This window comes from Acanthopagrus latus, chromosome 5 (genome assembly GCF_904848185.1).
Source record: "Acanthopagrus latus isolate v.2019 chromosome 5, fAcaLat1.1, whole genome shotgun sequence".
Lineage (NCBI taxonomy): Eukaryota > Metazoa > Chordata > Actinopteri > Spariformes > Sparidae > Acanthopagrus > Acanthopagrus latus.
In genome coordinates, this window is record NC_051043.1 from 300,396 (window position 1) to 327,528 (window position 27,133).

Here is a 27,133-nt window from a genome sequence, read left to right on the forward strand (position 1 = left end):
TTTACTTGCCAAATCAAGCGTTTCAGGGCGCTGGGAGCTTGTTTTAGGGAGTTAGAGCAGATTCATCTGTATTCAAGCCAAAAATGCTTTCTCAGCTTAGATTTTGCTCAAAATGTATGAATTTGACCTAAACATGATGTGGAAACATGGTTTCACTTGTTTCATCACTCATTTCAGTCAGACGTCTTTACTTGCCAAATCAAGCGTTTCAGGGCGCTGGGAGCTTGTTTTAGGGAGTTAGAGCAGATTCATCTGTATTCAAGCCAAAAATGCTTTCTCAGCTTAGATTTTGCTCAAAATGTATGAATTTGACCTAAACATGATGTGGAAACATGGTTTCACTTGTTTCATCACTCATTTCAGTCAGACGTCTTTACTTGCCAAATCAAGCGTTTCAGGGCGCTGGGAGCTTGTTTTAGGGAGTTAGAGCAGATTCATCTGTATTCAAGCCAAAAATGCTTTCTCAGCTTAGATTTTGCTCAAAATGTATGAATTTGACCTAAACATGATGTGGAAACATGGTTTCACTTGTTTCATCACTCATTTCAGTCAGACGTCTTTACTTGCCAAATCAAGCGTTTCAGGGCGCTGGGAGCTTGTTTTAGGGAGTTAGAGCAGATTCATCTGTATTCAAGCCAAAAATGCTTTCTCAGCTTAGATTTTGCTCAAAATGTATGAATTTGACCTAAACATGATGTGGAAACATGGTTTCACTTGTTTCATCACTCATTTCAGTCAGACGTCTTTACTTGCCAAATCAAGCGTTTCAGGGCGCTGGGAGCTTGTTTTAGGGAGTTAGAGCAGATTCATCTGTATTCAAGCCAAAAATGCTTTCTCAGCTTAGATTTTGCTCAAAATGTATGAATTTGACCTAAACATGATGTGGAAACATGGTTTCACTTGTTTCATCACTCATTTCAGTCAGACGTCTTTACTTGCCAAATCAAGCGTTTCAGGGCGCTGGGAGCTTGTTTTAGGGAGTTAGAGCAGATTCATCTGTATTCAAGCCAAAAATGCTTTCTCAGCTTAGATTTTGCTCAAAATGTATGAATTTGACCTAAACATGATGTGGAAACATGGTTTCACTTGTTTCATCACTCATTTCAGTCAGACGTCTTTACTTGCCAAATCAAGCGTTTCAGGGCGCTGGGAGCTTGTTTTAGGGAGTTAGAGCAGATTCATCTGTATTCAAGCCAAAAATGCTTTCTCAGCTTAGATTTTGCTCAAAATGTATGAATTTGACCTAAACATGATGTGGAAACATGGTTTCACTTGTTTCATCACTCATTTCAGTCAGACGTCTTTACTTGCCAAATCAAGCGTTTCAGGGCGCTGGGAGCTTGTTTTAGGGAGTTAGAGCAGATTCATCTGTATTCAAGCCAAAAATGCTTTCTCAGCTTAGATTTTGCTCAAAATGTATGAATTTGACCTAAACATGATGTGGAAACATGGTTTCACTTGTTTCATCACTCATTTCAGTCAGACGTCTTTACTTGCCAAATCAAGCGTTTCAGGGCGCTGGGAGCTTGTTTTAGGGAGTTAGAGCAGATTCATCTGTATTCAAGCCAAAAATGCTTTCTCAGCTTAGATTTTGCTCAAAATGTATGAATTTGACCTAAACATGATGTGGAAACATGGTTTCACTTGTTTCATCACTCATTTCAGTCAGACGTCTTTACTTGCCAAATCAAGCGTTTCAGGGCGCTGGGAGCTTGTTTTAGGGAGTTAGAGCAGATTCATCTGTATTCAAGCCAAAAATGCTTTCTCAGCTTAGATTTTGCTCAAAATGTATGAATTTGACCTAAACATGATGTGGAAACATGGTTTCACTTGTTTCATCACTCATTTCAGTCAGACGTCTTTACTTGCCAAATCAAGCGTTTCAGGGCGCTGGGAGCTTGTTTTAGGGAGTTAGAGCAGATTCATCTGTATTCAAGCCAAAAATGCTTTCTCAGCTTAGATTTTGCTCAAAATGTATGAATTTGACCTAAACATGATGTGGAAACATGGTTTCACTTGTTTCATCACTCATTTCAGTCAGACGTCTTTACTTGCCAAATCAAGCGTTTCAGGGCGCTGGGAGCTTGTTTTAGGGAGTTAGAGCAGATTCATCTGTATTCAAGCCAAAAATGCTTTCTCAGCTTAGATTTTGCTCAAAATGTATGAATTTGACCTAAACATGATGTGGAAACATGGTTTCACTTGTTTCATCACTCATTTCAGTCAGACGTCTTTACTTGCCAAATCAAGCGTTTCAGGGCGCTGGGAGCTTGTTTTAGGGAGTTAGAGCAGATTCATCTGTATTCAAGCCAAAAATGCTTTCTCAGCTTAGATTTTGCTCAAAATGTATGAATTTGACCTAAACATGATGTGGAAACATGGTTTCACTTGTTTCATCACTCATTTCAGTCAGACGTCTTTACTTGCCAAATCAAGCGTTTCAGGGCGCTGGGAGCTTGTTTTAGGGAGTTAGAGCAGATTCATCTGTATTCAAGCCAAAAATGCTTTCTCAGCTTAGATTTTGCTCAAAATGTATGAATTTGACCTAAACATGATGTGGAAACATGGTTTCACTTGTTTCATCACTCATTTCAGTCAGACGTCTTTACTTGCCAAATCAAGCGTTTCAGGGCGCTGGGAGCTTGTTTTAGGGAGTTAGAGCAGATTCATCTGTATTCAAGCCAAAAATGCTTTCTCAGCTTAGATTTTGCTCAAAATGTATGAATTTGACCTAAACATGATGTGGAAACATGGTTTCACTTGTTTCATCACTCATTTCAGTCAGACGTCTTTACTTGCCAAATCAAGCGTTTCAGGGCGCTGGGAGCTTGTTTTAGGGAGTTAGAGCAGATTCATCTGTATTCAAGCCAAAAATGCTTTCTCAGCTTAGATTTTGCTCAAAATGTATGAATTTGACCTAAACATGATGTGGAAACATGGTTTCACTTGTTTCATCACTCATTTCAGTCAGACGTCTTTACTTGCCAAATCAAGCGTTTCAGGGCGCTGGGAGCTTGTTTTAGGGAGTTAGAGCAGATTCATCTGTATTCAAGCCAAAAATGCTTTCTCAGCTTAGATTTTGCTCAAAATGTATGAATTTGACCTAAACATGATGTGGAAACATGGTTTCACTTGTTTCATCACTCATTTCAGTCAGACGTCTTTACTTGCCAAATCAAGCGTTTCAGGGCGCTGGGAGCTTGTTTTAGGGAGTTAGAGCAGATTCATCTGTATTCAAGCCAAAAATGCTTTCTCAGCTTAGATTTTGCTCAAAATGTATGAATTTGACCTAAACATGATGTGGAAACATGGTTTCACTTGTTTCATCACTCATTTCAGTCAGACGTCTTTACTTGCCAAATCAAGCGTTTCAGGGCGCTGGGAGCTTGTTTTAGGGAGTTAGAGCAGATTCATCTGTATTCAAGCCAAAAATGCTTTCTCAGCTTAGATTTTGCTCAAAATGTATGAATTTGACCTAAACATGATGTGGAAACATGGTTTCACTTGTTTCATCACTCATTTCAGTCAGACGTCTTTACTTGCCAAATCAAGCGTTTCAGGGCGCTGGGAGCTTGTTTTAGGGAGTTAGAGCAGATTCATCTGTATTCAAGCCAAAAATGCTTTCTCAGCTTAGATTTTGCTCAAAATGTATGAATTTGACCTAAACATGATGTGGAAACATGGTTTCACTTGTTTCATCACTCATTTCAGTCAGACGTCTTTACTTGCCAAATCAAGCGTTTCAGGGCGCTGGGAGCTTGTTTTAGGGAGTTAGAGCAGATTCATCTGTATTCAAGCCAAAAATGCTTTCTCAGCTTAGATTTTGCTCAAAATGTATGAATTTGACCTAAACATGATGTGGAAACATGGTTTCACTTGTTTCATCACTCATTTCAGTCAGACGTCTTTACTTGCCAAATCAAGCGTTTCAGGGCGCTGGGAGCTTGTTTTAGGGAGTTAGAGCAGATTCATCTGTATTCAAGCCAAAAATGCTTTCTCAGCTTAGATTTTGCTCAAAATGTATGAATTTGACCTAAACATGATGTGGAAACATGGTTTCACTTGTTTCATCACTCATTTCAGTCAGACGTCTTTACTTGCCAAATCAAGCGTTTCAGGGCGCTGGGAGCTTGTTTTAGGGAGTTAGAGCAGATTCATCTGTATTCAAGCCAAAAATGCTTTCTCAGCTTAGATTTTGCTCAAAATGTATGAATTTGACCTAAACATGATGTGGAAACATGGTTTCACTTGTTTCATCACTCATTTCAGTCAGACGTCTTTACTTGCCAAATCAAGCGTTTCAGGGCGCTGGGAGCTTGTTTTAGGGAGTTAGAGCAGATTCATCTGTATTCAAGCCAAAAATGCTTTCTCAGCTTAGATTTTGCTCAAAATGTATGAATTTGACCTAAACATGATGTGGAAACATGGTTTCACTTGTTTCATCACTCATTTCAGTCAGACGTCTTTACTTGCCAAATCAAGCGTTTCAGGGCGCTGGGAGCTTGTTTTAGGGAGTTAGAGCAGATTCATCTGTATTCAAGCCAAAAATGCTTTCTCAGCTTAGATTTTGCTCAAAATGTATGAATTTGACCTAAACATGATGTGGAAACATGGTTTCACTTGTTTCATCACTCATTTCAGTCAGACGTCTTTACTTGCCAAATCAAGCGTTTCAGGGCGCTGGGAGCTTGTTTTAGGGAGTTAGAGCAGATTCATCTGTATTCAAGCCAAAAATGCTTTCTCAGCTTAGATTTTGCTCAAAATGTATGAATTTGACCTAAACATGATGTGGAAACATGGTTTCACTTGTTTCATCACTCATTTCAGTCAGACGTCTTTACTTGCCAAATCAAGCGTTTCAGGGCGCTGGGAGCTTGTTTTAGGCAGTTAGAGCAGATTCATCTGTATTCAAGCCAAAAATGCTTTCTCAGCTTAGATTTTGCTCAAAATGTATGAATTTGACCTAAACATAGTCTGGAAACATGGTTTCACTTGTTCCAGCATTCATTTCAGTCAGATGTCTTTTCTTGCCAAATCAAGCAATTTAGAGCGCTGGGAGCTTGTTTTAGGCAGTTAGAGCAGATGAAGCTGTATTCAAGCCAAAAATCCTTTCTCGGCTTACATTTTGCTCAAAATGTATGACTATGACCAAAACATATTGTGGAAACATCGTTTGACTTGTTCTATCATTCATTTCAGTAAGACGTCTTTTCTTGCCAAGTCAAGAGATTTAAAGCGCTGGGAGCTTGTTTTGGGCAGTTAGAGCAGATGAAGCTGTTTTCGAGCCAAAAATGCTTTCTCAGCTTAGATTTTGCTCAAAATGTATGATTTTGACTTAACAATAATGTGGAAACATGGTTTCACTTGTTATGTCATTCATTTCAGTCAGACGTCTTTTCTTGCCAAATCAAGCTTTTCACAGCGCTAGAAGCATGTTTTGGGCAGTTAGAGAAGATGAAGATGTACTCCTGCCAAAAATGCTTTCTCAGCTTAGATTCTGCTCAAAATGTGTGAATTTGACCTAATTACAGTGTTGAAACTGTGGCGAGCATAGGGAAGACACCTGACACAGGACTGTCAAATTGCCTGGGTTCAGGAGGGTAGCAGAGCTGATGGGACCCCACTCATAGCTTATTGACTGCAGACAACGCCACCTTGGGACTTTCACCTGTGGTGGAAATTTCTGTCAATCAAAGAGTAAAGTCAGATCTGTCTTTTCGGTAAGTTTAATCCAACCATCTGCAGATGGACTCACCACACAGTCAAATTCATGAGCTGAGTGAATGAGCCCCGAGTAAAGGAGTGTTCACAATTTTATACACAGATATCAACAAGGTCAGGGGAAGAGACAAGCACTCTCGGTGCCAGCAGTGATTAAGCTACACACACACGTACATACGACTATCCCAATCAGACAGGCTTCTCATCGACACAAGACGTAAAGTTAAAACTTCATGACGCATGACCTGGGACTCTGTGCAAAGCATAAAATTATCAGACATAAAACATAAGACAAGAAGACGACTTTCTATCTGAGTTTTGGCTGGTTCGTGACTCTGTTACAATCATATAGGGCAGAGGTTAGGTGTTCATGCATTTGCATAAGATATCAGTCACATGAAGCAAGTTAGATAAATGTTTTTAAGAAATCATATTCAACAAAATAGTTCAAAATTCATCAACCCATAATGAAAAGGAATTTTTCCATCACACACCCAAAGATTTAATTTTATTGGTTCATCTCAGGACACGCAAGTGAGGTCAACTCATTAGGCATGAGAAGTGGTTCACAGTTCGGTACTTCTTTATTATTCAAAATTAAACAATGCAGTATCCACACCAATTATAAAAGAGACTATTCCAAGCTGAGGCTCGCTGGTGTGGAGAAACTAGTGAGGGAAGGGGTCCAAACAATATATCATAAGTCACCCGGGCACGTGGCAACAGCACAGCACACAGGAAGGGACACCAGCACCACCACCACCACCGGCCTCTGCAAAGAAAAAGGACAAGAGAATAGTCACACAGTGAAACAACACTAGTATAAAATGAAAACTGGGCATATAATCATCAAAACACAATATCTACTGCCCAAAACACCCCCTGCCATAAACAAGTGAGTTATACTAGTTAATTCAATCAAATTAACCAAAGGATGTCAAAAGTCAAGACAGGGGTGGTAACAAAAACAAAACAAAACAAAACAAAATAAACAGAGTTGGTACTAAACACATGGCCATGAGGGCACAATTTACAAAGCTAATAGTGACTTGCGACGAAACAGTTGCAAGGCAACGGCCAAAGCTGCGACAGAGCAGCCGACAGAACAGCGGCAAAGCAGCAGACAAAGCAGCAGCGGTCAGCTGATCGTGACCTTTCTTATGTCACAATCTATTTGGCCCAATGGCTGTATCTCACCTAAAAAGGAGCGAAATTAATTAAAATGAGCCTACCATACCGGCTTCAAACGCCACAGTAAAACTATAACATACCTGTTTTTGCCTGATCGGATACATACACTGTGGTGAGAGAGGGAGAGACACACGCGGCTTCCAGCATTTACCTGCAACCATGCTAGCGTTAACTTTAACGGTATCGACCAAGATCATGCAGACAAAGAGGGCACCTACCACCACAACCCAACAGGACCAGCGCACACCAAGAAGCGCGGTGCATCTGCTCAGCCGCTCTGCAGCAAAACATACATGTGCTATGAGAACAACGGGATCAACACCTGACAATGTGGAGACAACGAGCAGCGCACAGTCCTACCTGCCGAGAGCCTAAACTTCTAAACCAGAAGTGACGCATCAGACAGGAGCGCAAAGAGAAAGCGCCGGGAAGAGCTACCACCTTTATACTCCGTTCTGCCCACAATAAGTGGCTACCATTGGTGCTCAATTAATCACCCAGATACAAAAGCCCTCTGCTGGTACAAAACATTTTTTCACTTGTTGCAACATTAATTTCGGTCATAAGTATTTTCTTGCTAAAATGAGCTTTACAGGACGCTAGAAGCTTGTTTTGGGCAGTTAGAGAAGATGAAGCTGTATTCAAGCCAAAAATGCTTTCTCATTGAAGATTCTACTCAAAATGTGTGAATTTGACCTAATCATAGTGTTGAAACATGGTTTCACTTGTTATATCATTCATTTCAGTCAGAAGTGTTTTCTCGCCAAAATGAGCTTTTCAGGGCGCTAGGGGCTTGTTTTTTGCAGTTAGAGAAGATGAAGCTCTATTCCAGCCAAAAAAGCTTTCTCAGTGAAGATTCTGTTCAAAATGTGTGAATTTGACCTAATTATAGTGTTGAAACATCGTTTCACTTGTTCCATCATTCTTTTCAGTCAGAAGTCTTTTCTTGCAAAATAAGCTTTTCAGAGAACTAGAAGCTTGTTTTTGGCATTTAGAGAAGATGGAAGCTGTATTCCACCCAAAAAATCTTTCTCAGTTCAGATTCTACTCAAAATGTTTCAGTGTCTGTCTGGGGAGGACAGCAACAGGGCCAGGCAGGTAGGAAGAAGGCTAGCCAGGAGCTTGAGATAAACATGCGGGAATGAGAGAACTGTGCATGCCACAAGAAAGTGTCCCGCAAAATGATCAGGGCGAGCAGACGCACAACAATTGCCAAGAAGGATGCCAGAGAATTCACTGAAAAGCTGGTGAAGTTTGTGACATTTTCATCCCGGATTTTTGTGAGGAGGGAATTAAACACCTGTCCCAAATTGCCGCCTGGTCCCAAGTACATGACCGGCCTGTTAAATGACTGAAACAAACAAACGGTCCGACTATTATTTGATATTTTACGCTATGCACACAACCACAATCACAACATGCCCCAGCAGGCCAGAATACTATGGGGTTCCATTTGTGCCAAAAGTATATTGACATGCCTATGTCTACTGAAAATGTGAGAAGACATTTGCCTATGTGTATTAAACGCTGAACTGTCCTTGTGTCATCTGACTTTGTCAATACATCGTGTCATCATGCTGTGTCACTTGACAAAGCATTTTTATGATGTGTTGTTTGACAGTGTCCTTACGTCCTTACTGCGTGTCATTGCTATGTGTCCTTACTACATGTCGTCTTAATGTGTTGATTGCCAGCGTCATTACTATGTGTCATTTGACAACGTCGTTATGCCTGGCTAGCGGTGTGTGTGTGTGTGTGTATATATGTATATATGTATATATATATATATATATATGTATATATATATATATATATATATATATATATATATATATATATATATATATATATATATATACACATATATATACATATATATATATATATATATATATATATATATATATATATATATATATATATATATATATATATACATACGTCTCTTGATGTCGATGGGCATGACAGTATTAGACTCCAATGTTGTGACCACAGATGCAATAATCGTACAGACATTTGGTGCAGGGAGACTGATGTGAGAAAAGTTTAGTGCTACGGATGTTTCCCATCGCATTTCAATGTGATTACAACAGCAAGCACCAGGTAGATGTCAACAATGAAGCCAGCAATGCTGATTGTGGATTCAGGATCATCATTCACCATCGTTGTTGAATGTTTTACGACACGGCTAACTCCCTGCTACACTGGGATTACAGCCAAACCTAACACAGTAATAAACAACGCAACTACAACTGCCCAAAAAATTTAATGAATTATTAACACACAAAACATGTAATTAGGCTACTCACTAACAAACTGCTTACTATATATGATCTACTTATCTCACATCAGCCACTGAACGTAATACGTTGTGTATATACATGGGAACTATACAATTGTACTGTGAGGTCACTGACGTTACTGTGTGACATCATTAAGCCTCATTTCAGCTCGCTCAAGACTCAGTCCACATCTAACGTGCATGACGTGCCCTGATTAGCAACCGAAGCTAGCCCTACTTAGCGGTTTCATTTTCTCATTTTGATAACCTTGTTAACATCAAAGCATGCCACTGACTGACATCACCCAGTAGGCTATCTGGTTTCCTCTCGCCCGCTGTAGGGGCTGATGGCTTCCGGTGACAGCTGAATGTGAGCCCAACGCTGCTGGAGTCCTGGATACACAGCCGCTAGCTCGGCGGTAGCTTAGCTTGCTTGTTAGCACACTACATTTTGACACTCTGAACGCAGTGCATTTAATTTAAAATAGAAATGACTACAATACAGTGTGATTCATAACTTCAATATGACTCTTACCATAGCGCATTTACAGCAGTAACTGCTCCGCACACCCTTGCGTCACTCTCTGTTTGTTCTTCTCCCCCCCCCAGCCAATCAGTAACCAAGGAACTTGACGTTGCCTCATGACGGACGAATAAGAGGTGGAATACAACAAACACACATAAATAATTGCAGGCAAACACTATTTTACACAGTATACGACTATAACAATAACAAAGATCTGATGAAGCAAACGTTTTTAAAAAGATATAACTAAACTGTTATGTTCATAATGTGGAAACTTCTTTAGGAAAAATGCTATGAGAGTTTGACTTTAAGATCAAGATTCAAATATTTGTTATCCGGTCTAGCTATTAAATATTAAAACGGCTTGCCATACACGCATTGTACCACAAATTAGTTATAAAAACAAGATGAGAGATACAAAAATGTCAAGATAGCAAGATAGTGACATAACAGACATTACATTTTTTATACATTTTCATATATATATATATATATATATATATATATATATATATATATATATATATATATATATATATATATATATATATATATATATATATAAAAAACTGTGAGAGTTCTGCACAGTATCTTAGTTGTTCCTAGGACCGCGTTCTTCTGAAGTTGGCCGGAATTGTAAAACTACTAATGGCCATAAGCGGTCATTTTGACTGCTGGATTTTAAACTCTGTAATCTCTCATGTAAATATCCAGCTGAGTGACGAATGCATTCATTGTGTCATGATATTTAAAAAACAAAAAACAAAATCGAAATAAAACTAAAATGTACCTTTTAACAAGTTTAATTATACATTTATCAATATTTCTATCATCACACATGCACATAGTAAACCGTAATTATTGTATACATTTTAAAATTTTTATATAAAAACTCAGAACAAGAAAATTAAATCATTTGATTACGAAACATTAAGACTTTATAATGTATAATTAAAAATAATAATAATGGAAAAAGCTGGAAACGAGCTGATGTAAAACAAAAACAAAAAAAGAGCCGTTATGATCACTGGTCACAGCCTCTGCAGATCATCTCCGCTCTCACACGGGCTTGTGGCATTTCAAGTGTCCGACATTTTGTTTCGTTTGCAGCTCAGGTCTGCTCCCGCTGCTGCCCACCTTGTGCCGACTGCCGCGGCTCCTTTCCCCTCCATGTATTCTGCCCTCAGCTTCTCTGCCAGCTGCTGCAGGACTTTCCTCCGAGCTCTCCTGCTGCCAGTGCTCCGTGAATAAGATGCGGGCATTGATCCCAGCCAGGTTGAGGATGTTATAGAAGACACTGGCCATCTTTTCTACCGCCTTTGACATAGTACGCCCTCGCATCTGGTCCGGGACTTCCACGCTACGACCATGTTGTAGTACATCACAGACTCTGGTTTTGCCTTCGTGCCACTAAAGGTGCCCACACCTGTGTGCATGGTGCTCAGGATGCGTTCACGAAAGTAATGACTAGTAACAACTGGACTGAAAATATCTGTAATGGGAGTTTTTCCTAAGAATTCAATTGCAGATATCCAGAATGCTCATTCTAGATATCCAGAATGTTATTGTGGATATCTGAAATTGAAAGCCCAATACACATGAATGGCAAAAGTTACGTAATTTGCCCTAAGAAGAATGTCATTGTGGATATCTGAAGTGTTCTTTTTGACTGGGAAGAACTGAATTACAGATATCAGCAATACATACCCAGTGTAACTAGTAAATGTTAAAACAACCACTTATACTTTAAGGATTTTTAGATATCTTACATTTAGTTTTCACAAGTACAAAGTTGTAGATATCTTGAACTAACATTTCTACTAGTAAGAATGTTTGTGTGAATAACTTTAACATTCTGACTAGTGAAAATACAATTTTGACAAGGAGAAATGCTATTATGGCTATCTAAAATGCAATTACAGATAGGAGTGTGGTTCGATTAAATGTTAAAAACGGCTTGCCATAATGCATGTGACAAATCTTTGAATCTTGATCTTAAAATCAAACTCCCATAGCATTTTTTTCCTAAAGAAGTCTCCACATTAACAGTTTAGTTATATCTTTTTAAAAACGTTTGCTTGATCAGATCTTTGTTATTGTTGTTATGGTGTTTGTCAGCAACTATTTATGTGTGTTTGACACCTTGTCTGTGTGGCGGCACGAGGAGCATGCTCTGGGCAGCACTCTGTTAAGACGACATTTTATGCCAAACAAAGCCACCCTGGGGGTTTCACCCAGGGACATTTATCTTTTTAAAGGACAACTTGTAAATCAAATAAGGCACTCAGGTCTGTTTTACAATGAGGCAGAGACAGCATAGGTGGGTACAAAACATTTGATTTCAGTTGAAATAGTCTTAAAAACGTATTAAGAAGTCATTCACTGGGACAAAAAGGGGGACCAATCAGGGCTGAGACTTAGTAGGGGGGAGATGAAACCAAAAGCAACCAAAACAAAAAAACAAAAAACACAAGACGGACACAAGACTGACAGCGCCACCTCGACACCAACCCACCATCCTTGGCTCAGCACCTGAACTGGGGAAATCAGAGGACAGCAGGTGAGCACACATACATTAAATGCAACTAATCACAAACACAAGAAATCAGGACTTGGTTTATCACATCCCTAAGAATTAACACAATATCAAATCAAATAGAATTCAAATTTACATTAAACGAAATGCACCTGCAACGACCAAAATAATCATGACGCTAACAAATCAGAACTACAGGTTGCAGTAAAACCAACTTTTACAAAAGAAAGAAAATGTCAAACTACTAATTACAAAGAAAATGGGATAAACTCTCCCACTATATTCTCTCATATACACACAAAACAACAAGTGGCAGGGTTGACAGTACACAGTTCAGGATGGCATTGTCGAACAACGATTAGGCCATGGCAACGCTTAAACAAAGCCTGGACGAAGGCTAACACTCTTAGCCAGCTGTGGTGAGCAGCCAGGAACCAGGGGGACAGCGTTGAGGCACCGCAACCGCGGATGCAATTAAAAGTCTGTGTCAGCGCAGTGCGAGGCCGAGCAATGAGTCAAAGTGATCGCCACTTAAAGCAAAGCAGCTAGCATTGAGCAGAGCCCACTAACTAGACAATTCCCCGCTGGGGAATCGTGAGAGTGGGCTGTGCGCTTTGCCCCGTGACGAAAAAACTATGAAAGCTAAGGCAAAACTGATATCACGTTAATAATTTGGACTTGTATCTACATTTTAAAGTTTGAATGGTGTTTTTAGGTGAATGTATGCCAGAGCAGGAGATGTTACAAAATGCTGAAGATTTGAGACCTTTTTTACCTCGTCCCATTCATTCCTTATGGGAAATGTTTGGCAGTTTTTTGCGTCTTATGACGCGAAAAAATTGATATTCTGAAAAACTGAATGATAGGATACCGAGTCAGATCGAACCGCACGTTTTGATGTATTGTTTGTTTGCGCTCAATGATGTGGGACGAGTTAGCGACAGAAAAAATGGCTCTCAATGTACAGTGGATTGTGAAATGAACAGAGAGATAGAGAGAGAGACAGATACAGAGAGAGAGGCAGACAGACAGAGAGAGAGAGACAGACAGACAGACAGGGACAGACAGATAGAGAGAGACAGAGACAGACAGATAGAGACAAACAGAGGCAGACAGAGAGAGAGAGAGAGAGAGAGAGAGAGAGAGAGACAGACAGACAGACAGGTAGAGAGAGACAGAGACAGAGAGAAAGAGAGAGAGAGAGAGAGAGAGAGAGAGAGAGAGAGGACCCTGACAAATGTGTCTCTGTAAGGCAAAGCGGAACTGCTTGTTGGAGCTTGTGACGTGCTTTCAGGTCCACCATGTGACATGGCAGACCCTGCGTGTTGTGGTGGACAATTGTCAAAACCTTTGGCGTTTGTTGTATAGATTTCAAAAACGTTAATGGTCTACAGCTCTGGAAAGATGCATGAGGCATACTTTCCAGGGCTGTCTTGATCTTGGGGTCAGCATAAATTTTTTTCTCATCAAAGTCGAGAATGGTGAGACCTTGAAGCGAGGTTGTGCGGCTGAGCGTGACGTACGTCATACCAAGTTCAAAAACACGCTTCAGACACACAACCGCCGACGGCACGGTCATTCCTTGAACTTTGTGGGCCGTACAAGCAAAAGCTAATTTCACGGGGAACTGCCGGCGAACAACCCCCTTCTTGTTACTTAGGTTCTCCTCAGATCTTTTGATGTACACTGAGTCATCTGAGGGACCTAAGATTTTTTTGCGGTATCTCTGTCCTGCTGTAGGATTGTCCAGCAGGAGTCCAATCATCTTCTCGCCTTCCGGTTCTCTAATTACAATGTTAGAAATGGTTCCAAATGTACCGTTCACAAGGCCGTCTTCCACATCTAAATTTCGGATCAACATAATGCGTACTCCTTGAGCAGCAATTATGTTGTCGGGCAAATCTCACTTGTGTCCTTTAACTTCCCCAAACACAAACGTCATGCAGCCAGTTCTGGGGTCTTTTCGAAAATCATGAGCTGCAACGCCAATCGCATCCTTGTAGGAAGCAGTTACGATGTCGGTGTTGTGACGGTCTACTTCTTTGTTTGTGGCGTAGATGTGTAGACTCAGTGCTGGGCATTGCTGACTATCAGCCACTGCCTGTGTAAGCAAGAGCCTGTCTTCATCTAACAAAGAATCTTCGTTTTGCTTCACCCTGAGACAGTTCAAGAGTTCAGCAAAAGCTCGATCTTCTTTCTGTCGCATGATCTCTGTCAGGGTGACCATTTTGAAGTTATCCTTCCAGAGATCAAACTCAGTCTCCTCGTACACACACAGTGGCTTGGCTTAACCAAGGGGCGGCAGTTGATAAAAGTCACCTAAAGCAAGGACAGACATGCCTCCAAATGGCTTCCGATTACCCCTGGACTGCTGAAATCGCCAATGCACGTAGGCAAATAGCTCTTTAGAGACCATGGATATCTCATCGATGATGAGAATCTCAGCGTTCGCCATTGTTGCTCTGACTTCGTCGAGTGCATTCCCAAGACCTTGATAAGGTGGCTTCAAGGACCTTGGTAATTTGAGAATGGAGTGCAACGTGTTGCCTGATATGTTAAATGCTGCTGTACCTGTGAATGCGGTCAGCAGCACTGCGGGTTGGGACATGTCTGCGTGGTCTCGAAATCTCGGGAGCTCACGCAGAATTCTCGTTGCCTCGTGGTGAATGCACTTAATCACATGCGATTTGCCACATCCAGCCCCTCCCGACAGGAAGTAATAAAATGGTTCTGGATTGTGGCCCCAGACTAGTTCAAAGCACCACTGTCGAACACTGTAGAAAACGGAAGCCTGAGTTTCGTTCAGACTTTGGTACATTTTCCTAACAAAGTCTGGACTCAACTCTGGAGCATCTATTCTAGGCATAGAGCTCCCCTTATCCTTCTTAGTGCCGAATTCTGGGACATCTTCACCGTTTTGCTCCTGATCGCGAGGTTCACATTCAGCCAGGCACTCCAGCCGGTCAACTTCAACTTCGGGCGCAAAAGAGTTCCAAGCATTCACGAGAGGACCGCACACCTGTTGAAGCTGTTGAAACGCAGCTTCCATGTTTTTTCCTTGGCCCTCATAATGTTTTTTGTTGTGCCCCACTATTTCCTCTACTCTCATACCCCACTTGTCGCTACACTTATAAAACTCTTCATAAGTGGGGTACGCTTTATCTCTCAGATCGGCGTCGGATCGATGTGGGAGATAAAGTTTCAGCAATCTTCTATAAAACTTCTCTGGAGTTTTTTCCTCAGAGAAGCGAGTAAATCTAATGATTGCTGGTTTTCCTACGGTTCTCTTTTGAATAAATCCTTCATCGTTCAACAATAGAATGGCATTCGGGCTTTCTGTTTGCCGGCCGTAGACTACCCTGTAGTCTGACGCGAACTCGGCCAGGCACATACATCCAAACTCTCGAGTGAGAGGTCTGTTGACGTATTTTTCAGGCAACCCCGACATCCATACATCCACTGATCCGGGTTCCATTCTTTCCAGTCTACTCATAGGGTGACTCATTTTCAGAATCCTCGTCCGTCTGAATAAACACCACGGATCGGGAGCACTTCTTGAGGCGTAAGCTGCAGGTACGGGCTACAGCCTCTTGAGCGCTGACCTCTCTGTGTTTAGAGTAGGCCTGCATAATTTGTTTCATTTCGTCGCGCTTGTTAACATCAGATGTCTTTACATCCTTGATGACGTTCTTAAGGAATTCCGTCATCTCGTGCTCCGGTTTCGCTACATATGACATCATGTACATGATGCAGCTGTAGTCGTCTATGATGTACTGGATGTCCATGTTTGCGTTCCACGCTCTAAGCAAATCAGGATTGTAGGCATTAACCCAACAATCATTTGGATGGCGCCTCAGCATCACGACATGGGTGTTTGCCAGGCGCTGCGCGGCGGCAAAGTATTGCTCGTAAGTTAAGTTGCACTGGCAAAGCAAGTCTGTCAAACTGCTGAACGAAGCACCTGGATCCATAAGCAGATCTCTAACTGGTTGGAGCGTTTGTTTAGCCAATTTTTGCATTTCTGCGAGGGCCCTTTTCTGCTCTTCTATTTGCGCTTTGAAGTCTGCATCATCTTGATCCTCTTTTTGGTGGCAATTAATAGCGGGGGGCCTGGTGATGAATGTTTTATCCATCAGTAGTTTTGGAAAGCCGAACCTGCAGGCTACATTTCCCTTCTTACAGGACTTTGAATGTTTCCTGCTGTGCACCTGAACATCTGACACTATTTTGTGGAGTTCCAGATCTGTGTCAGGGTCGGGCATTTTGCAACTAATGTATCTATCTAAAAATTCCATGACATGTCTATCGGGGTCCTCTTCAAATTTAGGTGAATCTTTTATCCAAATGAGCATGTCAATGTGCGGGCTTCCCCTGGCTTGGTACTCAACACGATAAAAATAATCTTCTACTTCACCAATCGGCTATGAAGGAGAGAGGATGAGGTTCGTCATGAGAGCCTCTACTCTCTTTTCAAGCATGCGCATTACTGTGATGGGGTTACTTCTCAGAATGTCGCATTTTGTTTTCTAATCTAAATCTGAAAACAGCCCTTGTTCACCTTGCTGAGCTTTGATGGCCTCTATGAACTCAGGCCATCTCATCTCAGCAGCGGAGAACGTGGCAAAAAATTGGTTGGTTTTCCAATTTGACGAAACATGGCGTGCACATCTTTAAGCGTTTTATTCCAATAGGCTGGAGTGCCTCTAAGAGGCTGCATGAACCTGGTTGCATCTTGGATCATGATGAGCCGTTCTACCTCATCCTTGTCCTGGAGCATGACATTGTTAATCCTACGGCCGTCTTTGGTTTTCGACTTTCCTTTGCGCATTTGTATAGACATACTATTTGTCGCGAGGTGAGTCTCTGTAACAAACTGCGCAAAGAAAAGATAACTCTGGTCACTTGCAAAACGCGTATCTGCAGCAAAGAGTCCAGAATTAAAGTAGAGGCTCGGGGACAAGGAGACGGTTCTAGCTTCATCTAACGTGTTCTCTCCTGTCGGAAATTGTACAGGAAAAGCCATGGCCTCCAACTTTGGTATGATGAAAAAACCAACCGGTTTGTTGCCTTGCGTGGGTGCAACACTAAAAACTCGGTCGCCATATGAAAGGATTTCCTGTGCAATGTCGGGGGCTGCATGCAAGTGTCCAGGGTGAGGCCTGGTCTCAGCTCCTCCTGTTCTTCCTCATCTGCCTCTAACTGTCCCGGCTCGTTTTGGCTTTTAAAAATTTCCTCTAAATCGACATCCCGATCTTCTTCTGGGATGCTGGGCTCCTCTTCTTGTCTGAGCTCCTCTTCCTATCTGGTTTCCTCTTCTTCGAGCAGACAGTCAAAAGTTGCAGTCTCATCGATAAACACGTCTTTATATTCTGAATGTGTCTCTTTCAATTTCGCAAGGCCAGCGAGCACATTCTTCATATTAACTCTGTAAAAGTGCTGGTAACCTTTGTATTTGATGTGCCTTTTCAATTTCACTTGAAGGAGCTGCGCTTCTGCTCTGGGCCTTGGGAGACTGTTGACGGTCGCTTCCACCTCTGATGGAACGCACACAACACCTCCGTGGACTGCTCTCTGTTGGCCTTTTGGCAGAGCAACAATTTTTGCAAATGGCAAGATTTTTGCAATCAGCTGCCTCTCAAGCACATTAAGTGCAGCCAATTCTGGGGGGATGGGCGCCAACTCCAAATTGTTTACCACTGCCATGGGTGGTATGCATCCTCTGCTAAGGTGGCTGTCGCAGGTGTAGCATATCCACTCATGCAGTCTTTCTTGTGGCACAGAGCAAGGGGTAGAGCAGTCACTGTCACAAAAGTGAACATAGTTTCCTGTCAAGCATACTGCTGCGACTTTTGTGTGTTTACAATATTTTTGTCTTTTGCATTCTTTGACCTGATTAGGAAACACGGTTCTGTTACAAACGGTACAAATGTATGTGGGTCCATGTCTAATGGACTCACGAAAGACAGCTATGGCTGCTTCCATCACCGGATCAATCAGGGGCTGGGGGCGGTGGGGCACAATTTGTCTGTATTTTCTCCTGATTCTAAGAGCTCTCTGCATCTTGTAAAATGTGCTGAAGGCAGCATTTGTGGCCAATTTGGTTCCTCTCCGCTGGTTACAACGTTGATTAAAACGACGTCTAAATTCCAGATCGCTGTGATATCTGAGATTGAAATCTTGCTTTTTCTTTTGTCTATAGCTTTGATCCATCTTGTATCTCTGAGACATGACAAATTTTTGTCTGCTCTGAAACACTGTATCTGACTGGTATCTATCTCAAATGTGTTTCTTTTGAGTGGTGCGGAACGTGGCATCCTTCCTTGTATCTATCTCGAATGTGTTTCTTTTGAGTGGTGCGGAACGTGGCATCCTTCCTTGTATCTATCGCGAATGTGTTTCTCTTGTCTGGTGCGGAACGTGGCATCCTTCCTTGTATCTATCTCGAATGTGTTTCTCTTGTCTGGTGCAGAACGTGGCATCTTCCTTGTATCTATCTCGAATGTGTTTCTCTTGTCTGGTGCGGTACGTGGCATCCTTCCTTGTATCTATCTCGAATGCGTTTCTTTTGAGTGGTGCGGAACGTGGCATCCCTCCTTGTATCTATCTCGAAGGCGTTTCTTTTGAGTGGTGCGGAACGTGGCATCCCTCCTTGTATCTATCTCGAATGCATTTCTTTTGAGTGGTGCGGAACGTGGCATCTTCCTTGTATCTATCTCGAATGCGTTTCTATTGTCTGGTGCGGAACATGGCATCTTCCTTGTATCTATCTCGAATGCGTTTCTATTGTCTGGTGCGGAACGTGGCATCTTCCTTGAATCTATCTCGAATGTGTTTCTATTGTCTGGTGCGGAATCATTTACATGATGTCATATGTAGCGAAACCGGAGCACGAGATGACGGAATTCATGAAGAACGTCATCAAAGATGTTAAGACATCTGATGTTAACAAGCGCGACAAAATGAAACAAATTATGCAGGCCTACTCTAAACACAGAGAGCTCAGTGCTCAAGAGGTTGTAGCCCATACCTGCAGCTTACGCCTCAAGAAGTGCTCCCGATCCGTGGTGTTTATTCGTCGCTTCCACCTCTGATGTAACGCACTCAACAGCTCCGTGGACTGCTCTCTGTTGGCCTTTTGGCAGAGCAACAATTTTTGCAAATGGCAAGATTTTTGCAATCAGCTGCCTCTCAAGCACATTAAGTGCAGCCAATTCTGGGGGGATGGGCGCCAACTCCAAATTGTTTACCACTGCCATGGGTGGTATGCATCCTCTGCTAAGGTGGCTGTCGCAGGTGTAGCATATCCACTCATGCAGTCTTTCTTGTGGCACAGAGCAAGGGGTAGAGCAGTCACTGTCACAAAAGTGAACATAGTTTCCTGTCAAGCATGCTGCTGCGACTTTTGTGTGTTTACAATATTTTTGTCTTTTGCATTCTTTGACCTGATTAGGAAACATGGTTCTGTTACAAACGGTACAAATGTATGTGGGTCCATGTGCAATGGACTCACGAAAGACAGCTATGGCTGCTTCCATCACCGGATCAATCAGGGGCTGGGGGCGGTGGGGCACAATTTGTCTGTATTTTCTCCTGATTCTAAGAGCTCTCTGCATCTTGTAAAATGTGCTAAAGGCAGCATTTGTGGCCAATTTGGTTCTGCTCCGCTGGTTACAACGTTGATTAAAACGACTAAATTCCAGATCGCTGTGATATCTGAGACTGAAATCTTGCTTTTTCTTTTGACTATAGCTTTGATCCGTCTTGTATCTCTGAGACATGACGAATTTTTGTCTGCTCTAAAACACTGTATCTGACTGGTATCTATCTCGAATGTGTTTCTTTTGAGTGGTGCAGGACGTGGAATCCTCCTTGTATCTATCTCGAATGTGTTTCTACTGTCTGGTGCGGAACGTGGCATCTTCATTGTACCTATCTCGAATGTGTTTCTGTGGCATCTTCAATGTATCTATCTCGAATGTGTTTCTGTGGCATCTTCCTTGTATCTATCTCGAATGTGTTTCTGTGGCATCTTCCTTGTATCTATCTCGAATGTGTTTCTGTGGCATCTTCCATGTATCTATCTCGAATGTGTTTCTGTGGCATCCTCCTTGTATCTATCTCGAATATGTTTCTGTGGGATCCTCCTTGTATCTATCTCGAATGTGTTTCTGTGGGATCCTCCTTGTATCTATCTCGAATGTGTTGCTGTGGCATCCTCCTTGTATCTATCTCGAAGCTGTTTCTACTGCCTGGTGCGGAACGTGGCATCCTCCTTGTATCTATCTCGAAAGTGTTTCTACTGTCTGGTGCAGAACGTGGCATCCTCCTTGTATCTATCTCACCTGTGTTTCTACTGTCTGGTGCAGAAAGTGGCATCCTCCTTGTATCTATCTCACCTGTGTTTCTAATGTCTGGTGCGGAATATGGCATTCTCCTTGTATCTATCTTGAATGTGTTTCTGTGGGATCCTCCTTGTATCTATCTCGAATGTGTTTCTGTGGCATCTTCCTTGTATCTATCTCGAATGTGTTTCTACTGTCTGGTGCAGAACATGGCATCTTCCTTGTATCTATCTCGAATGTGTTTCTACTGTCTGTTGCGGAACGTGGCATCCTCCTTGTATCTATCTCGAATGTGTTCCTGTGGCATCCTCCTTGTATCTATCTCCAAGCTGTTTCTACTGCCTGGTGCGGAACGTGGCATCCTCCTTGTATCTATCTCGAATGTGTTTCTACTGTCTGGTGCGGAACGTGACATCGTCCTTGTATCTATCTCGAATGTGTTCCTGTGGCATCCTCCTTGTATCTATCTCCAAGCTGTTTCTACTGCCTGGGGCGGAACGTGGCATCCTCCTTGTATCTTCCTCGAATGTGTTTCTACTGTCTGGTGCGGAACGTGGCATCCTCCTTGTATCTATCTCAAATGTGTTTCTGTGGCATCTTCCTTGAATCTATCTCGAATGTGTTTCTGTGGCATCTTCCTTGTATCTATCTCGAATGTGTTTCTGTGGCATCTTCCTTGGATCTATGTCGAATGTGTTTCTGTGGCATCTTCCTTGTATCTATCTCGAATGTGTGTCTGTGGCATCTTCCTTGTACCTATCTCGAATGTGTTTCTGTGGCATCTTCCATGTATCTATCTCGAATGTGTTTCTGTGGCATCCTCCTTGTATCTATCTCGAATATGTTTCTGTGGGATCCTCCTTGTATCTATCTCGAATGTGTTTCTGTGGGATCCTCCTTGTATCTATCTCGAATGTGTTGCTGTGGCATCCTCCTTGTATCTATCTCGAAGCTGTTTCTACTGCCTGGTGCGGAACGTGGCATCCTCCTTGTATCTATCTCGAAAGTGTTTCTACTGTCTGGTGCAGAACGTGGCATCCTCCTTGTATCTATCTCACCTGTGTTTCTACTGTCTGGTGCAGAAAGTGGCATCCTCCTTGTATCTATCTCACCTGTGTTTCTAATGTCTGGTGCGGAATATGGCATTCTCCTTGTATCTATCTTGAATGTGTTTCTGTGGGATCCTCCTTGTATCTATCTCGAATGTGTTTCTGTGGCATCTTCCTTGTATCTATCTCGAATGTGTTTCTACTGTCTGGTGCAGAACATGGCATCTTCCTTGTATCTATCTCGAATGTGTTTCTACTGTCTGTTGCGGAACGTGGCATCCTCCTTGTATCTATCTCGAATGTGTTCCTGTGGCATCCTCCTTGTATCTATCTCCAAGCTGTTTCTACTGCCTGGTGCGGAACGTGGCATCCTCCTTGTATCTATCTCGAATGTGTTTCTACTGTCTGGTGAGGAACGTGACATCGTCCTTGTATCTATCTCGAATGTGTTCCTGTGGCATCCTCCTTGTATCTATCTCCAAGCTGTTTCTACTGCCTGGGGCGGAACGTGGCATCCTCCTTGTATCTTCCTCGAATGTGTTTCTACTGTCTGGTGCGGAACGTGGCATCCTCCTTGTATCTATCTCAAATGTGTTTCTGTGGCATCTTCCTTGAATCTATCTCGAATGTGTTTCTGTGGCATCTTCCTTGTATCTATCTCGAATGTGTTTCTGTGGCATCTTCCTTGGATCTATCTCGAATGTGTTTCTGTGGCATCTTCCTTGTATCTATCTCGAATGTGTGTCTGTGGCATCTTCCTTGTACCTATCTCGAATGTGTTTCTGTGGCATCTTCCTTGTATCTATCTCGAATGTGTTTCTGTGGCATCTTCCTTGTATCTATCTCAAACGCGTTTCTGTGGCATCTTCCTTGTATCTATCTCGAATGTGTTTCTATGGCATCTTCCTTGTATCTATCTCGAATGTGTTTCTGTGGCATCTTCCTTGGATCTATCTCGAATGTGTTTCTGTGGCATCTTCCTTGTATCTATCTCGAATGTGTTCCTGTGGCATCCTTCTTGTATCTATCTCCAAGCTGTTTCTACTGCCTGGGGCGGAACGTGGCATCCTCCTTGTATCTTCCTCGAATGTGTTTCTACTGTCTGGTGCGGAACGTGGCATCCTCCTTGTATCTATCTCAAATGTGTTTCTGTGGCATCTTCCTTGAATCTATCTCGAATGTGTTTCTGTGGCATCTTCCTTGTATCTATCTCGAATGTGTTTCTGTGGCATCTTCCTTGGATCTATCTCGAATGTGTTTCTGTGGCATCTTCCTTGTATCTATCTCGAATGTGTGTCTGTGGCATCTTCCTTGTACCTATCTCGAATGTGTTTCTGTGGCATCTTCCTTGTATCTATCTCGAATGTGTTTCTGTGGCATCTTCCTTGTATCTATCTCAAACGCGTTTCTGTGGCATCTTCCTTGTATCTATCTCGAATGTGTTTCTATGGCATCTTCCTTGTATCTATCTCGAATGTGTTTCTGTGGCATCTTCCTTGGATCTATCTCGAATGTGTTTCTGTGGCATCTTCCTTGTATCTATCTCGAATGTGTGTCTGTGGCATCTTCCTTGTACCTATCTCGAATGTGTTTCTGTGGAATCCTCCCTGTATCTATCTCAAATGTGTTGCTGTGGCATCCTCCTTGTATCTATCTCGAATGTGTTGCTGTGGCATCCTCCTTGTATCTATCTCGAATGTGTTTCTGTGGCATCTTCCTTGTATGTATCTCGAATGTGTTTCTACTGTCTGGTGCGGAACGTGGCATCTTCATTGTACCTATCTCGAATGTGTTTCTGTGGCATCTTCCTTGTATCTATCTCGAATGTGTTTCTGTGGCATCTTCCTTGTATCTATCTCGAATGTGTTTCTGTGGCATCTTCCTTGTATCTATCTCGAATGTGTTTCTGTGGCATCTTCCATGTATCTATCTCGAATGTGTTTCTGTGGCATCCTCCTTGTATCTATCTCGAATATGTTTCTGTGGGATCCTCCTTGTATCTATCTCGAATGTGTTGCTGTGGCATCCTCCTTGTATCTATCTCGAAGCTGTTTCTACTGCCTGGTGCGGAACGTGGCATCCTCCTTGTATCTATCTCGAATGTGTTGCTGTGGCATCCTCCTTGTATCTATCTCGAAGCTGTTTCTACTGCCTGGTGCGGAACGTGGCATCCTCCTTGTATCTATCTCGAAGGTATTTCTACTGCCTGGTGCGGAACGTGGCATCCTCCTTGTATCTATCTCGAATGTGTTTCTACTGTCTGGTGCGGAACGTGACATCGTCCTTGTATCTATCTCGAATGTGTTCCTGTGGCATCCTCCTTGTATCTATCTCCAAGCTGTTTCTACTGCCTGGGGCGGAACGTGGCATCCTCCTTGTATCTTTGTCGAATGTGTTTCTACTGTCTGGTGCGGAACGTGGCATCTTCCTTGTATCTATCTCGAATGCGTTTCTGTGGCATCTTCCTTGTATCTATCTCAAATGCGTTTCTGTGGCATCTTCCTTGTATCTATCTCGAATGTGTTTCTACTGTCTGGTGCGGAACGTGGCATCCTCCTTGTATCTATCTCGAATGTGTTCCTGTGGCATCCTCCTTGTATCTATCTCCAAGCTGTTTCTACTGCCTGGCGCGGAACGTGGCATCCTCCTTGTATCTATCTCGAATGTGTTTCTACTGTCTGGTGCGGAACGTGACATCGTCCTTGTATCTATCTCGAATGTGTTCCTGTGGCATCCTCCTTGTATCTATATCCAAGCTGTTTCTACTGCCTGGGGCGGAACGTGGCATCCTCCTTGTATCTTTCTCGAATGTGTTTCTACTGTCTGGTGCGGAACGTGGCATCCTCCTTGTATCTTCCTCGAATGTGTTTCTACTGTCCGGTGCGGAACGTGGCATCCTCCTTGTATCTATCTCGAAAGTGTTTCTACTGTCTGGTGCAGAACGTGGCATCCTCCTTGTATCTATCTCACCTGTGTTTCTAATGTCTGGTGCGGAATATGGCATTCTCCTTGTATCTATCTTGAATGTGTTTCTGTGGGATCCTCCTTGTATCTATCTCAAATGTGTTTCTGTGGCATCTTCCTTGTATCTATCTCGAATGTGTTTCTGTGGCATCCTCCTTGTATCTATCTCGAATGTGTTTCTGTGGGATCCTCCTTGTATCTATCTCGAATGTGTTGCTGTGGCATCCTCCTTGTATCTATCTCGAAGCTGTTTCTACTGCCTGGTGCGGAACGTGGCATCCTCCTTGTATCTATCTCGAAAGTGTTTCTACTGTCTGGTGCAGAACGTGGCATCCTCCTTGTATCTATCTCACCTGTGTTTCTAATGTCTGGTGCGGAATATGGCATTCTCCTTGTATCTATCTTGAATGTGTTTCTGTGGGATCCTCCTTGTATCTATCTCAAATGTGTTTCTGTGGCATCTTCCTTGTATCTATCTCGAATGTGTTTCTGTGGCATCTTCCTTGTATCTATCTCGAATGTGTTTCTGTGGCATCTTCCATGTATCTATCTCGAATGTGTTTCTGTGGCATCCTCCTTGTATCTATCTCGAATATGTTTCTGTGGGATCCTCCTTGTATCTATCTCGAATGTGTTGCTGTGGCATCCTCCTTGTATCTATCTCGAAGCTGTTTCTACTGCCTGGTGCGGAACGTGGCATCCTCCTTGTATCTATCTCGAAGGTATTTCTACTGCCTGGTGCGGAACGTGGCATCCTCCTTGTATCTATCTCGAATGTGTTTCTACTGTCTGGTGCGGAACGTGACATCGTCCTTGTATCTATCTCGAATGTGTTCCTGTGGCATCCTCCTTGTATCTATCTCCAAGCTGTTTCTACTGCCTGGGGCGGAACGTGGCATCCTCCTTGTATCTTTGTCGAATGTGTTTCTACTGTCTGGTGCGGAACGTGGCATCTTCCTTGTATCTATCTCGAATGCGTTTCTGTGGCATCTTCCTTGTATCTATCTCAAATGCGTTTCTGTGGCATCTTCCTTGTATCTATCTCGAATGTGTTTCTACTGTCTGGTGCGGAACGTGGCATCCTCCTTGTATCTATCTCGAATGTGTTCCTGTGGCATCCTCCTTGTATCTATCTCCAAGCTGTTTCTACTGCCTGGTGCGGAACGTGGCATCCTCCTTGTATCTATCTCGAAAGTGTTTCTACTGTCTGATGCGGAATATGGCATTCTCCTTGTATCTATCTTGAATGTGTTTCTGTGGGATCTTCCTTGTATCTATCTCGAATGTGTTTCTGTGGCATCTTCCTTGTATCTATCTCGAATGTGTTTCTGTGGCATCCTCCTTGTATCTATCTCGAATGTGTTTCTGTGGGATCCTCCTTGTATCTATCTCGAATGTGTTGCTGTGGCATCCTCCTTGTATCTATCTCGAAGCTGTTTCTACTGCCTGGTGCGGAACGTGGCATCCTCCTTGTATCTATCTCGAAGGTGTTTCTACTGTCTGGTGCAGAACGTGGCATCCTCCTTGTATCTATCTCGAATGTGTTTCTACTGCCTGGTGCGGAACATGGCATCCTCCTTGTATCTATCTCGAAGGTGTTTCTACTGTCTGGTGCAGAACATGGCATCCTCCTTGTATCTATCTCGAATGTGTTTCTACTGTCTGGTGCAGAACGTGGCATCCTCCTTGTATCTATCTCGAATGTGTTCCTGTGGCATCCTCCTTGTATCTATCTCCAAGCTGTTTCTACTGCCTGGGGCGGAACGTGGCATCCTCCTTGTATCTTTCTCGAATGTGTTTCTACTGTCTGGTGAGGAACGTGGCATCCTCCTTGTATCTTCCTCGAATGTGTTTCTACTGTCTGGTGCGGAACATGGCATCCTCCTTGTATCTATCTCAAATGTGTTTCTGTGGCATCTTCCTTGAATCTATCTCGAATGTGTTTCTGTGGCATCTTCCTTGTATCTATCTCGAATGTGTTTCTGTGGCCTCTTCCTTGTATCTATCTCGAATGCGTTTATGTGGCATCTTCCTTGTATCTATCTCAAATACGTTTCTGTGGCATCCTCCTTGTATCTATCTCGAAGCTGTTTCTACTGCCTGGTGCGGAACGTGGCATCCTCCTTGTATCTATCTCGAAGGTGTTTCTACTGTCTGGTGCAGAACGTGGCATCCTCCTTGTATCTATCTCGAATGTGTTTCTACTGCCTGGTGCGGAACATGGCATCCTCCTTGTATCTATCTCGAATGTGTTGCTGTGCCATCCTCCTTGTATCTATTTCGAAAGTATTTCTGTGGCATCTTCCTTGTATCTATCTCGAATGCGTTTCTACTGTCTGGTGCGGAACATGGCATCTTCCTTGTATCTATCTCGAATGTGTTTCTACTGTCTGGTGCGGAACGTGGCATCCTCCTTGTATCTATCTCGAATGTGTTCCTGTGGCATCCTCATTGTATCTATCTCCAAGCTGTTTCTACTGCCTGGTGCGGAACGTGGCATCCTCCTTGTATCTATCTCGAATG

At 42.7% G+C, this 27,133-nt stretch overlaps 1 long non-coding RNA gene and 1 pseudogene across 1 annotated transcript; both read right to left on the bottom strand.

The window, feature by feature from the left end:
* Positions 1-6,209: 6,209 nt before the first annotated feature.
* On the bottom strand, positions 6,210-9,965 carry LOC119019955. Its single transcript, XR_005075200.1, has 2 exons — positions 9,729-9,965; positions 6,210-6,493 (listed from the first exon to the last, which is right to left on the bottom strand). It is a non-coding gene; the product is annotated as an uncharacterized LOC119019955 (long non-coding RNA).
* A 1,183-nt stretch (positions 9,966-11,148) lies between these two features.
* Positions 11,149-27,133, bottom strand: part of LOC119019261 — a 38,793-nt pseudogene continuing 22,808 nt past the window's right edge.